We start from the raw sequence: 14,902 nt of genomic DNA, 5'->3' as shown, positions 1-14,902 counted from the left end.
AGATATTTTAAAATAAATAATACACTGTTCTGTGTGTGATAAAAAGATTGAATCAAAGAGGGTGTCTCATTTTAAAACTGGAGTTAAAACCACTTGTCCATGATGAACTCCTCCAAATTCCCTTCTCAATGCTACCAAATAAATCTTTTAAATATACTACTGGATTTAAGAAAGAAAACATTATATTCTAGTTGTATTACAAACAGAGATCACAAGTGAAATACAATATAAGGTCTATATCAAAACAAATTTCATGTAGATATTTTGTAAAATCTCCCCTCTCTATTCTAAATGGTTGTGTTCCAAACTAGTAGATTAATAAGCTACTTGTTGGTTGTTGCTGATTATATTCATAAAACTTTTCAGTATCCTAGGTAGAAGATTAACTTAATGAGAAGAACCCTAACAATCTCAACCTCACTGCCCTTCCCCCGATTATATATTTTCCTTGTCTCTCCAACCCTAACATTACTCTCCTGCATGGACAGCTGTAGAATAGAACTGTGCTAACAACAGATTTTCTTAGTTAGGAGCTTCATGCTGCATTGGAGCCACAGTCTGTCAGTGGTTCTCCCAAAAGAAATGAGCATGTTATTGATCTGGTTTTTCTTCATCTTATCTTTGAAGTCTTGATTTGACTTGACTTCCAGTGAATCGGTTAAAAGCTTACTGCTGAGGCATGAGAATTCAGTGACAGCTTTCAGGGCTGTATCCCTTATGAAGATATTTGACTGTGTATAAGATACAGTGTAGTTGTCAGTCCTTAGCATACAGCTGACACCTTAAAATGATCCATAATCTGTTACAGGATTATTCATGTGAGAGATTCTACATGGACTTTACAGCTTGTTGGGATGTCAGTGTCAGTATTGTACTGTGTACATAGGTATCTAACTATAAGTTGTCTTGTGATTTACAGTACAAGGTCTAGAAAATGACAATTTCAGAGGGCAAATCTATTATAAAAATTAGGTTAAAACAAGTGGCATAATCATGTGCAGATGTGCTGTTTCCAAAGAGATACTTTATAAACATGTGGCTGAGAAGACTTGGTGAAATACTCTCTCTAATGAGTTACCATCAGTCAAATTTGAAATTTGGAGGAAAGTGTAATCTAGTTACAATCTGTGAGTATGAATAAAGATGTATGAATATACTGTTACATCCACAAATAATATGGTGAAATAAATAAAATTTATTTTCATGTTCTTTCCTAGGAATAACTCTTGGAGTTAAAGTATTTTTAGAGGCTAGCTATTTAAACCCAACATAATACTCTGAATTAGTTTGTGTAGTAGAAGTGTAGAAATACATGTTATATAGCTTTAGAGGTGTTGGGTATATACCACAGGCAATGTAGTCTTTGGTATTATTTTATGAAGGGAGTGACTAGGGCTGCTACTAAGTCTTCTAGGTGGCTGAGGTTCCAGCAAAATTACTTTTGGAAGTCCCTGTCTATATAAACAATTTGATTCATAAAACCATTTTTACAAAATTATTTAGACCACGTGAAATAGTGAGTTATCAATGAAGATTAAGAATAGTGGGTAGAAAAGAGGCTCTTATGTATTTATCACCCAATGAGTACACATAAAGAGTCTTCATAGTGCCCTTGCATCATCTTTTCTCTATTATTAATTGTGCATTACTGGCTAATTTCATATCTCTGGCCAAGAAATAAAAGTAGCAATGTTGTTACCACTGGCAAGTTTCCTTAGAACCTGCCAGTATTCAATGATACAGATCTTTTTGACTCTGAAGATCCTTAATACAGTGTACTTAATGCTGTATACATCATTATTCATTGTTGTGGGTAGAGTTGTGTTCTCTTCCCCCAAAAAGATATATTCCAGTACTAACTCCTCATACCCATAATGTTGCAGGATCCTTGGGGTGTCCCTTTTCTTGCCAGAAACCTATGTGGCCAGTGGCATCTTTGCCCAAGTTTGGCTTGGGCTCCCTGGGTTAATTCTGCCCACTTAGCCTGACAGTCTGTGCTCAGCTCATGCTACCAACCTGGATCTTACATCTGCCAAGGGCAGGTCAGGTATGGAGTGGTGAGGGGTATGTGAGTGAGCGAGCGTGTGGTCTGGCTATTTCACACAGTGAGTCATCCCAGCTGCTGCAGCAGAGTGGGCAGCACCAGGTGCTGACATGTGTGCTGGTTCTCTGCGAGCCTGTGGCTGGACCAGGTGGACCACAAGCAGCTTCCCTGTCTGCCACCAGGCAATGAAGTGCTGCCTGGAAGCTTGGAGACTCCAGGAAGTTCAGGGTCCCAAAGAGGGAGTCACAGTCCTGGCTTGGTGAGCTCTCAGGTCTGGGCTTCCCAAAGGGCTTCAGTTCTTCTCTCCTTCTCTTTACCCACAAGGTGTTGAGCAAGGGACATGTTTCAGCCCTGTTTGTGGTATAGCTCTTTCATCCCTGCCATTGGGCAGGTCCCAAGTTCTTGTCTTCCATCTAAGAAAAATGTGGTATGTGGACAAGTGGAGGGTGAGCAAGGTGAAGAGGAGCTTTATTGAGTGACAGAATAGCTCAGAGGAGGCACTGGAGTAGACAGTTCCTCTCTGCAGCTGGTTGTACCAACGTCTGCAGCTCTCAGCAGAGAGGAGGCCCTGGAGTGGGTAGCTTCTCTGTGCAGCCATTCGGCCTAATGTCTACATCTCTCAGCAGAGAGGAGGCCCTAGGGTGGGTAGCTGGTCATCCCAATGTCCGCTCTGCTCTGGCTGATTCCAGGGATTTTGTGGGCCTTAGCATGGAGGAAGTGCATATTGATTGGTCCACGGACAACCATGGGCAGGCCTTGAAAAGGCACCACAAGTTCCCACTCCAGTCAGTGGGTCTGACAGCCCGGCCCTCAGCCTTTAAGCCCACCCTGGCCTGAAGGTGGGGCTTCACAGGGGACCACTCCCTTCCACCCAAGAGCCTGTCTGCCTCCTGCTGCCATTCCTGGTGCCCAGGCTCTAGGTTCCAAGGGGCACCTGCAGGCCAGTACCAAGCTGCCCTCAGCCCCCCATCAGCTTCCCTTCTATGCTCATTGGGAACCAAAGTCCAGAGGGGGCTGAACTGGCAGAGGAATTATGTATCAGCACTCCCCCAAGAGCATGCACACCCAGCTGGGCTGTGACAGTGCCCAGGCTCAGCCTCGACTTTGCTCTGAGATCAGAGTAAGCACCAATAGTAGGGAAAAGCCAGGCACTTGGAGCAGGCACTTCTGAACCTGCAAGGGCAAGGGGGGCCTTCCCAGGTTCCCTAGAGTGCAGGGATGCCTGTGTCCACAGTCACGGTTTGGGCAGCTGCAGCTGCTGTTGTGGGGAGGGTGGGGCTGGGTGCTCTTGACTGCTTTGTGAAGCAGTAGGCCCAAGTGTGCAGCCTCAATTTGGGTGGCTGCAGCTGTGCCCACAAGGGCGCGTCTCTTGCCTGCTCCTGCCCCCTGCCAAGAGCACAGGAAAGCCCAAGTCTTCAGCCACGAATTGGGTGGCTGCAGCTGCATCTGAGAGGGTGGGACACCTGCCTGCTTCATGGAGCAGGAGGCAGGATCCACAGCCACGACTTGGGTAGCTGCAGCTGCACCCAGGAGCTCCTGCCCCACCACCTTGGAAGGGCTCCCACTTGTCCCTGGCTCCTGCTGGCTCCACAGAGTGTGCAGCCCCAGCCACACCACCATGCTGCAGTGCTGTGATGGCAGCAGCTACTCCAGATGGGCTTTATTGGGCCTTATTTGAGACCTTATTTGTAAATAGTATTTGCAAATACAATCAAGATGTGATCACACTGGATTAGAGTGAGCCCTAATGCAATGCCGCATGTCCTTGTAAGAGCAGGGAAAGTTGGACACAGACACAGAAGAGAAGAGTGACATGTGAAGAAAGAGGCAGAGATTGTAGCAATGCGTCTACAATCCAAGTGACACCAAGGATTGCCAGTGACCACCAGAAGCTAGAGAGAGGAATTGAACTCACTCTCCCTTCAGGTCTACAGAAGGAACCAACCTAACACTTTAATTTCAAACTTCTGGCCTCCAGAAGTGTAAGATAATAAATTTCTGTTGAAATAAGCCACCTAGTTTGTGATAATGTGTTATAGTATCACTATAAAACTAATGCACGTGAGGCTGCATCATCTAAAGTGTCACCGATGAATGCTGGCTTTTAATGATTTTCTCAAGACTAGCACTATGATTTATTAATGATGACCACAGATATAAATCCTGCCCATAGTATCCAGGAAACTTTGAATGATAATTCTTTTTTTTTTTTGGTCATACTAAATTTACCATTTAGAATTGTATAGTATAAATGTAGAACAGCCCATTGGCCAGCCACATCTTCTCTTGAACACTTTAGACTATAATCATTGAATTGCTACAACACCAATAGCACCCCTGCCTGCCTTTAGTGAGGAGGATAGGCAAACAGCCTGTAGGTGAAGCATGAGGAGGAGTCCAATTTTCACAGGGAATGCCAATCCTTCTTTGGGTCTGGCTTCAGACTGACCCATGAGAGCACAGTATCATAATTGGAGATAATTGAGGATATCAATTGGAAGGACCTTTTGATGTTGCAGAGCAACAATCTTAAAAGCCCTTTCAGGAGATATATGTGTTCACCACTGGGTGGGTTGTAAACCACATGGCACAGAATCTGCAGAAGACATAGAGTGAACACTATAAGCTCCAGCAATGGAAGCTGCACAAGATAAGGGACCTGTTTATCCACAGGTGCTATAGACTAAAAGTGGTCCATACCATTGGCAAAGAGAAGGCAAGAGCCAAGACATGTGGCTCAAGCTCAAGGGTGAAAGAAACCTATTTATTTTGGGGCTTGTGTCATTCCAGATACAAGAGGATTCACTCCAAATTGTACACCACACTCAGGCATGGGACTAAGGTAGGAAACCTGCTTGCCGCTTCCCCTAAACAGACCTAAGAGAGATCCTGAAGTAATGTATGAAATGTTTTATTGTGAATATTAGCTAGTCTATATTATGTTTTTCTCATGCTAACACATAAGATGCAGCTCAAAGGTCTAAAAAGAAACTGTACTCTCAACCTCAAGGGTAAAACTTTTTGGTCTCAGTAGAAGTAATCCCAAGAAACTGGATCTGTCATTTATAACAGCAAATTGTATAAAGGCACTGTTGCTCTTTTCCTTGCCAAATGTAAACCAGGTCCAGGTTGTTACTGGCACTAGAACCTTGAAGAAAAGTTATGTTGATTAAGATGTTGACAATTTGGGAAGCAGAACAGAAAGATGGAAAGAACTTATGTTTTAAATGATGAAGTTGGACTTCTGAGTCAATCAATAGGAAGTCTGAACCAGCTCTGGATTTCCAACTTCTCATTTATTCCAACTGAGTAGGGTTTGGGCAGTACAAATATATCCTAATTGATAACAGCATGAAGAGGATTTGGAGAAGAATATCCTTTGGGACAAGGAGACCAGTTAAAAGTCTATTGTTTGAATTAACGTTTTGGATTATAGTAATGGAACTATGCTATTGGAGAAATTAAACCTAATATGTCATAAAACAACAAAAATATAGTAGCTGCTATTTATAGAGCATTTGTTCTGTGTAGGTCACTGTGTCCGACACTTTCCATATTTTTCCTTAATTATTACTCACTGAAATACTGCCTCACAGACATTTTATCCCATTTTATAGATTAGGAATCTAAGGCCTAGTGAGTTTAAGTAAATTGCAAAAACCATGTACCTAATAACTGGGAGATCTCAAATTTAATCTTAAATCTATTTGGTTCTAAAGACCCTGATGTATCCATTGTGGAATTTTTTGAAGAATGACATAGTGAAAACTCACAGATTAGTTTTGAAAACATGGCTAATTAAATCAAATATTTCAAATATAATATTTTGTATTTTTATTCTCATATTTTTATTGCCAGTCTCATAATCTATAGCAAACACATCTACTTAGCACCACTTGAGAGCAAGATCATAAACTTATTTGTCCATTTGTTCCTTCATATTTCTACTCCAATCCTGTTGGGTTAGAAAACAGACAATGAAAATATCTTTCATCTTCCAAATAAAACTGAACGTTCCAATACTACTTACTAAAAGTACAGATGTCCTGAATTATGAAGAAATTATGGGCTGAAGCAACTGAACTTCAGATTAGTTGAAGTTCAGTTGATTAAGATGTTGACAATTTGGGAAGCAGAACAGAAAGATGGAAAGAACTTATGTTTTAAATGATGAAGTTGGACTTCTGAGTCAATCAATAGGAAGTCTGAACCAGCTCTGGATTTCCAACTTCTCATTTATTCCAACTGAGTAGGGTTCGGGCAGTACAAATATATCCTAATTGATAACAGCATGAAGAGGATTTGGAGAAGAATATCCTTTGGGACAAGGAGACCAGTTAAAAGTCTAACCTGTTTTTTTCCTTATCAGTCTCGTTTGGGCTTTTGTGAAATGCTTCTCCTGCTGCTACTGTGTGTGTGTGTGTGTGTGTGTGTGTGTGTGTTTAAGAGAGAGACAGAGAGAAAGACACAGAATGATTTACCTAAAGAGTTATCTGTTGCAGCAGAGAGCATCTATCATTGCACTAAACTGGTGAGACACACTGGCTTCTTGACATTCTTGCATTGGTTGCTAAATCACAATATATTCTGAGCCCTGCAAGTCTACTCACACTACTCTTTCCACATAAATTGATGGCATTGTCTTCCATGTCCTGGGACATGAGACTCAAGGATTAAAGATGTGACTCTGACTCCAAGACTTTAATTCACACTCTGTACACCTACTTCCTCCAAATTCAGAAAGAACTGTTTGCCCTGTTCTCTGTAAAATACGGCATATATATTTCTGTAGAAATATAACCCATCCAGCAAGCACCCTGTTTTCTGTTTTTATCTAGAGCAAGAGTTGGCAAATATTTTGTAAAGATCCAGATGTTAAATATTTTAGGCTTTGTGGGCCAGATGTTCTCTGTCATGACTATTCAACTCTGCCATTGTGGTGTGAAGGCAGCCATAGATAATATAAACTGATGTGGGTATGTTCTAATAAAACTTTATTTACAAAAACAGGTGGCTGATGAAATTGCCCCATGGGTTATAATCTGCTAACTCCTGATTTGGTGCATCACTATTCATCTTCTTTTGCCACAAATATATTCAGTTTTAAATTATCCTAAAATAAATTATAATATAAAAATACAGGAAATACAATTATCCTGAACATATATACATGTAATTTTTCTATTGCCTAATTTTTCAAACTGACTTTCAACCCCTTACAATCTATTTTTAGCATAATCTCTCTATCCCTTCCCTATATACACACAGACACACACAAAAACACACCTCAAGCTCACACTAATTGCTTTCTCAACCCAGTCTAGTTGCACCACCACCCAACAATAACATAAGGTTCATTTTATGTCTCTATGTCCTTCTTCCTATAGTTTCTATTGTCTGAAATGCCTGTCTGGAGTTTCCCTACCCAAATGCTGCTTATGTTTCAAAATCTAAATGTATAGACCTAGGGCAAACATGAAAATTGACAGTTTTCTTGAGTACCCTAATCCTTAATAGATTTTTCTCAACTAAATCTTATGGCATTTATGTTTTGTGGCAAGTTATTTATTCTGTGTGTCTGTGTGTGGGGGGGGGGGTTGGGTAGGAATTCAGAAGTGAATAAAAAGTACAAAGCCCTCACCTATGTGGTGTTTACATTTTGGTGGGGAGACAATCCTTTGAGCATTTCTTTCCATATGATCTTTTGCTTTTATTAAATAATGTTGTGCTGCACAGCATTCCTTCTTACTAATATTATAATGTACCAGAGAGTTTCCTGATAGGTGAAAATGTGGAAGTTCCTGAAGGGAGGCATGCCTGGAGAGGATCTGGAAGTCCCATGCTCTTTCCCACACAACCTTGCCCTGTGCATCTCTTTTTCTGTATCAAACACTGCTCCCCACTAAAACGAACCAGGGCTCCATGGAGAAATGGCAGATACTAGGACTGGGGAAGTGCAAGTACAAGAGAACTTGGAACATCATGAGTGCCAGAGAATTAGGAAGTGTGCAAAGAATGTAGGGATTTTTTTAAAGGCAGAAAAGCCAGCATTAATGAGTTTCCAGCAGCCAAATATGGGAGAATTTGAGCATCAAAACAACTAATGATAGTAACAAATTATAATTCATTCAGTAACATGAGAATCCGGAAGTCCATGCATCTAAGTGAATGAATTAATGAATCATATGATAATGGCAAATTCTTCCACACAGCGGAATGCCAGCTAACAGCTATAAGGATTTGGTACATTTGAACATCACTGTTTGGCAGTCACTATACAATTAATTCCAGCAACATTAAGGTGTGCTAAAATGAGTGGGTGAAAGGGTTGAATAGGAGGGTTTTAAATGGTTTCAAATATCTCCCACCAAAACATTTATTAAATACAAAGGAACAAAAAAGAAAATTTACAGAAAAGGAAAAAAACCTTGATGTATCATCTTTATAAAGTGGACATAGTCATTACCATCAGTCGTGGAACGGAGAAATATCAGGTGCCACCCAGAGATTGCAAGGGAAAGCACATAGCAAATTTGATATGCATTCCCTGGGTCTAATCATAAAGAAATATTGAACAAATCCAAATTGAGGGATGTTTTACAAAATGACTGGATTATATAGGGGTGCCTAAAGATCTCAGCCAGCCATTATAGTTCTTCAGTGGGATCTCTGGCTGGGTCTAGGAACCAAACTGACACAAACCAGATTAACAAGGAAAAAAGCATACAAGTTTTCTTAATTTTACATGGAGATCCTCATGAGAGAGGGAAGACCTGAAGTAATAGCCAAAGCAGGAAGCTTTTGTTCTTTTTAAACAAAGAGTGATAAATCTTGTGAAAAATATGATAAAAACATTGGAGTCTGGACTAGTTGTTGTGAATTCTAGGGAAGTAACTAGGAGCTACACAGAGGGGTATAAAGCCAAGTAGAAGATAACGGTTTATTTACTACTTTTATTTATTTATTAAAATCCATTGCAGCATCACTTCTCAATCACTGGTAATACAGGTTGTGTTCTTGTGTTGGTGAGGGAAGGCGGCATTCTCACAGGAATTCTAATGGCTTGCTATAGGTGAGAAAGGGAAGTTCAGATAAGTCTCTCTGATACTGATGCTTCTCAAGTGCTTTCAGCTCAAAATAATCCATATGCTAGGTTGGGGCAATTGGGGGTATTTCATCCTTAACTTCTTCAGCAATAATCTTCAAAAATACTAAAGTACTTAAAAATCAAAGAAAGATCAAGGGACTGACTTAGATGGAAAGTGATTGGAGAGACAAATACCCAGGTACAATGTATGATCCTGAACTGGAACCTTTCCTCCAAAGGCTGTTCCTGGGACAGTTGGTGAAAAGTGAGTAGAGACTCTAGCTAAATGATATACAGGAGTTCTATGAACTATTCTTGCAACTTTTCTAAAAGTTAAAGCTATTTTACATTAAAATCTTAAAATAGTGGGAGGACTGAGCTACCTGTTTCAATGAAGAACAGAGTCTTCTCCTTCCTGCATTGAGAGGTTAGGAGGGTCCTCCCATACACTCCTGCCTTGGACAATATGTAAAAAGTAATTATTTTCAGACACTGTGAAATAGCATAGTATAAAAGGGAAAAAAAGATCCACCAACGTTACTATTGTTATATACTCAAAGAAAATGAAGCTGTGTCAAAGAGAGATCTGCACCCCATGTTCACCACAGCACTATTCACAATAGCCAAGATATGAAATCAACCTATGTGCCCACCCATAGATGAATCCATGAAGAAAATGTGGTATGCGTACACAGGGGAATACTATTCAGCCATAAAAAGAATGAAATATCACTATTTGCAACAACGTGGATGAACCTGGAGGACATTATGTTAAAGGAAATAAGCCAGGCACAGGAAGACAAATACCCACATGATCTCACTCATATACGGAATCTAAAACACATGATCTCATGAAAATAGTAGAATAGTGGTTAGCAGAGGGTGGGGAGGGGAGAGGGGAGGGAGGTGGGGGAAAGATTTGTCAATGGGTACAAATTTACAAGTAGAGAGAAGAAATAAGTTTTGGTGTTCTAGTACACATTAGGGAAACTATGGTTAACACTGTTGTGTATTTCAAAATAGCCAGAGGAGAGGATTTTATATGTTCTTACCACAAATAAATGCTAAATATATGAAGTGCGGAATATGCATGATGCCCAGGTTTGATCATTATACAATATATACATGTATTGAAACATCACACTGAACCCCATAAATGTGTACAATTACTTTGTCAACTGAAAAAAAATAAATATTTTTTAAAACTAGTATAATATACATAAAGATAGAGATCTATATTATGTTTTGCACACATCTTACAAAATAAGCAATAGTCAAGTGTGTGTTTGTTTTTTGCCATCTTTCAAAAGTAAAATTCTGAATTAAAAGGTGAAGTTTTGGTTTAAATTACCTTCATTTTTTAAATGTTATATATTGTAATTTATTACATTTTCCCAGTTTTTGTTTTATTAATAAGAGTAGTGAATCTTGTAACTGCAAATTACTTTTCACATTTCTCAACAAGTAGAGTTTCACAAAAGAGTAAAGAAAATGTTAACAGATTGAGTGAATGGAAGGAAGAGAGAAAAGATAGTTGGGCTCATCTCTGCTTTAACTTTTGGTTTTCTGATTTTTTTAAAAAGTCTTTTCTTGATGAAACTATTGTTAATTCAAAAAGAGACAGAATGATGTAGAATGATAAGAGAAAAGCATTTTTTTCTTCCTTTCCTGTGTACATGCATATGACAAAACTATTTAAGGAGAAAATATGCAACCTTAGGTCTAATGTGGGTCACTTACAAAACGATCCACTATTTTTTCTTTAACCCATAGTTGTCTAATTGTCAAATTAGTTTTTTTAAAAAAATTTCTAAGTCAAGTGGCAAAATTTGTCAGAATTATATACAGATCAAATAGGGCACAACTCTGGGCTCTGAGTCACCTGAATTAAACTCTGTTACCAAGGTACATCTCTCACTCTGTCTTATAATTATTTTCACATGCGTCTACTTCCTAATTTGCCTTCACTGTAACGATGATGGCATGAGTCCAATATTTAATTAAGACCTATCTCCTATTAACTAATGGTTAAATTTGATACCTTATTTCTGTATCCTAACAGGGTTGAGATTATGTGAAGGTTTTGGCTGAGATCCAGTCATCACAGCTGTTCTTATATAATCACTGCTTTGAGAAAACTGTTTTCTCCACCTCTAAATACGCTATTTTCAAATGTAAATTTGTGATGAGAACTTCTCTTATTCTCTTTTACACAAAAATCCTTTCCCTTTGGGGAAATCTTTAACATAGGCTACTGACTGTTTTTCACAACTATTACTCATCTGTGATATCATTATAAAGTAAATCACCAGAAACTATCTAATCTCGAGTGTCACAGGAAGAGTTGTACTTTATTGTTAGGAAGTTAAGGTGGAGAAGTTTCTAGAACAAAGGAACAATATGAATATAAAATATATTGAAATAAACATGTTAATTTCATGTCTCTTTCTATTGTTTTATTTTCACTCTCAAAGAAGAAGCAAACATTGGAATGGAAAGCAAACCTGTGTTATTCTGAACGTTTTTTCTTTTAAAAATGAATAGTTTGCACTTGTTTATATGTTAGAAAGAAAGTGCCTCTTTTTATTCATAATGTGCTTCAACTGACTGCATTTTCTAATTGTGGATATTATGAACATTCGAAACACTATACACAGAATTGTATTCTACAGTCCTGGAGTGGAGGTGTGAAAAAAGAAGAGTTTCTTTTGGAGTGGCACTTAAAAACACTGAAGTAAACACTGGGTCAAAGTCTGACATTATACACCTGGTTTAAATATAGCTTTTCATTGGGCGTAAGTTAGGTTTTATAATAGATTAAAAATACTTATATAATTATGATTGGCATTTATGGTATTGTGATTATGTAAACTCTAAACTCCAGAAAAAAAAAAGGTGTATGTGACACAATTTTGTATTCTAGCCCTGCTAAGTTCACCTCCGTATGATGAACCAAACTGCTTATAAAAGGATACTGTAATGGAAGAATTGCAATTATGACACTAGCACCAAAATTTCTCATTTCATCCATTATATCTCATTTTGTCTTGGACCACACTAATGAGTCTTGATTAACTCTGTCTCTTACTCTGCCTAGGAAGTCCTACTTGGCATATCAATTGTCTTCTCTGCAATTTTTCAATTTTCAAGTTTGTTCCCTCAAATTTGAATGATGTCTAATTATACCACTCCTGGCTGTCCACTGGCTGCTAAACGGAGATTAAAAACCCTTTTATAGAGGATCACAGCAGCCATCACAGCACTCCATATCACAACTCAACATGTGTGTAGTGTTGAGGTGTAATATTATTGATCATATAGAGATCTAGTATTAACATATAACTAACAGTGAACTTGGAGGGTGCAAAAATTTATTTAATTTTTTAAAATAAGTGTACTGTAAATGACAATATCACTCTGCCCTGGCTTCCATGTAAAATTTTCTTCTCTACTGATTCAATTTACATACATCACTTCAACCAGTATCCCAATTCTGGTCCCTTTTATAGTTGGCTATCTATAAACAATGGTATTAGGAATGTTAAAGAATATCTTTGTTTCCTTATTTGTTATGTAAAAGTCTAAACACAAAGGGTTTTGAACAAGGGTGGCTTCACACGTGTGAGGTCTGTACAGTTGTCAGTGGCCCCACACTCAGAAGTACTTGTGCTTCGTTTAATGCTCTGCTGTCTTTGTCTTGAAATTCTTAATAATTTTTAGACAATTCATTTTTTCACTGGTCTTAAATTATGTAGCCAGTCTTCTTTTGACATTTGGCAAAAGTGATTTAAAAAATCTGATTATAGGTGACTTGGGATATTAATTTGGGAGACAGGAACTCTCAGGATAAAGGGGAAATTTTAATTCAATAAGTATTTATTAAAGGTCCACTCTTTGCAGGCACTGCTCTAGATACTGGAGATATGGTAGTCGGGAAAGGCAAAATTCTTTTATCATGGAGCTTATGGTTTAGAGAGAAGTTAGAGAAGTAAATTTAGAGACTACTATAAAGTATGCCAGAGGACAAAAACTGTAGAGAAAAATACAGAATTATGAGACACACACACACACACACACACAAAGGAGAGTGGGGAAGAGAGAGAGAGAAAGGAGAGGAGAGACTGCCCACCAGGACAGAGATGGGATAGGACTGTAGCATCAGTCTTCCTCTGCTGAAATTATCTTTGCCTTCGGACAAACTCACTCCCCTCCCCGACCTTTTAATATGAAAAGAGATGCTTACTTTATCCTCTGGGTGTAAAAAATGGAATTGGTGTGAGTTTTTATTAAGAAGATGTTAAAATTTGTAGTTAGTGAAAATATTTCTCTTGCCCAGAGCAAATTCTTTACTGTGGCAAATGGTGAGCGTGCGGGCCAAGGAGGGGGCGAGGGCATAGCTAATGTACTCCTCTTATTTATTTTTTCCTTTTATTTTTGATTGACACGTAACAATTGTGCATATTTATGGAATACAGATTGATATTGCCACATGTGTATACAATTATAATGATCAAATGAGGGTAATTAGCATATCCATTACCTCAAACATGTATTGTTTTGTGGACGTTCAAAATTCTGTCTTCCAGACTTTTGAAAATATATAATAAACTATGGGTAATCATATTCAACCTATAGTGTGGTAAAACACAAGAACTCATTCTGGTCATCTAGCTGTAGCTTTGTATCTGTTAACAAATATTTCCTAATCTTTCCCACCCTCTCCCTTTCCTAGCTTCTAATAATCACAATTCTACTCTCTACTTTTGTGAGTTTAATTTTTTAAAATTTAGCTTTCACGTATGTGTGCAAACATGTGATATTTATCTTTCTGTTCCTGACTTATTTCCCTTAATATACTCCAGATCTATCCATGTTGCTGCAAATGACAGGATTCATTCATTTATATGTATACATAACACATTTTTTATCCATCTCTCCGTTGATGGACATTTTAGTTGATTCCATATCTTAGCCAGTTGTGCATGGTGCTGCAATAAACATGGTGATGCAGGTATACCTTTGATATACTGATTTCCTTTCCTTTAGATAAATACCTAGTAGTAGACTTGCTGGGTCATAAGATGTTTCTATTTTTAGTTTTCTGAGAAATCTTCATGCTTTGTCCATAATGGCTGTGCTAATTTATATTCCCATCAACATTGCACAAGAGTTCCCTTTTCTCCACATCCTCCCCAGCATTTGTTATTTTTTGTCTTTTTGATAATAGCCATTCTAACTTTTTGATAAGTCATTCTAACTAATCCAGTTAAAATATATTTGTTATCTCATTGTGGTTTTTATTTGCATTTCAGTGATGATTAATAATGTTGAGCATTTTTCATATGCCTGTTGACCATTTGCATATCTCCTTTTGAGAAATATATGTTCAGTTCCTTTACCCACTTTTTAATTACATTATTCAGTTTTTTTCATTTTTGTTTTGTTTCCTGCTGTTGAGTTTTTTGCAGATGTTACATATAAGTCTGTTGTTAAATGAGTACTTTGCAATTTTTTTTCTCATTCTACAGGTTGTCTTTTCATTTTGTTGATTGCTTTCTTTTCTGTAAAGAGTGTTTTAGTTTAATTTAATTCCATTTGTCAGAATTTGGGGGAATTGCCCATGCTTTTGAAGTGTTAGCCATAAAATCTTTGCCTAAACCAATGTCCTGAGCATTTCCCCTATGTTTCCTTTCAGTAATTTTATAGTTTCATGTTTCAGTCTTTAATCCATTTTGAGTTGAATTTTGTGTTTGAGGAGAGATAGGCATCTA

General features: G+C 38.1%; 1 long non-coding RNA gene across 8 annotated transcripts in view; it reads left to right on the top strand.

The window, feature by feature from the left end:
• LOC115934336 (uncharacterized) overlaps window positions 1-14,902 on the top strand; it is a 1,028,101-nt gene that overhangs the window by 862,433 nt on the left and 150,766 nt on the right. For all 8 annotated transcript variants that reach the window (XR_008678952.2, XR_008678953.2, XR_010133507.1 and 5 more), the window contains one exon: window positions 4,835-4,886. This is a non-coding gene — a long non-coding RNA (uncharacterized lncRNA). The remainder of the gene's footprint in view (window positions 1-4,834; window positions 4,887-14,902) is intronic.

Source organism: Gorilla gorilla, chromosome 3, assembly GCF_029281585.2.
Source record: "Gorilla gorilla gorilla isolate KB3781 chromosome 3, NHGRI_mGorGor1-v2.1_pri, whole genome shotgun sequence".
NCBI classification, from domain to species: domain Eukaryota; kingdom Metazoa; phylum Chordata; class Mammalia; order Primates; family Hominidae; genus Gorilla; species Gorilla gorilla.
The sequence above is the reverse complement of the archived record's forward strand: the minus strand, read 5'-3'. Positions and strand labels throughout refer to the sequence as shown.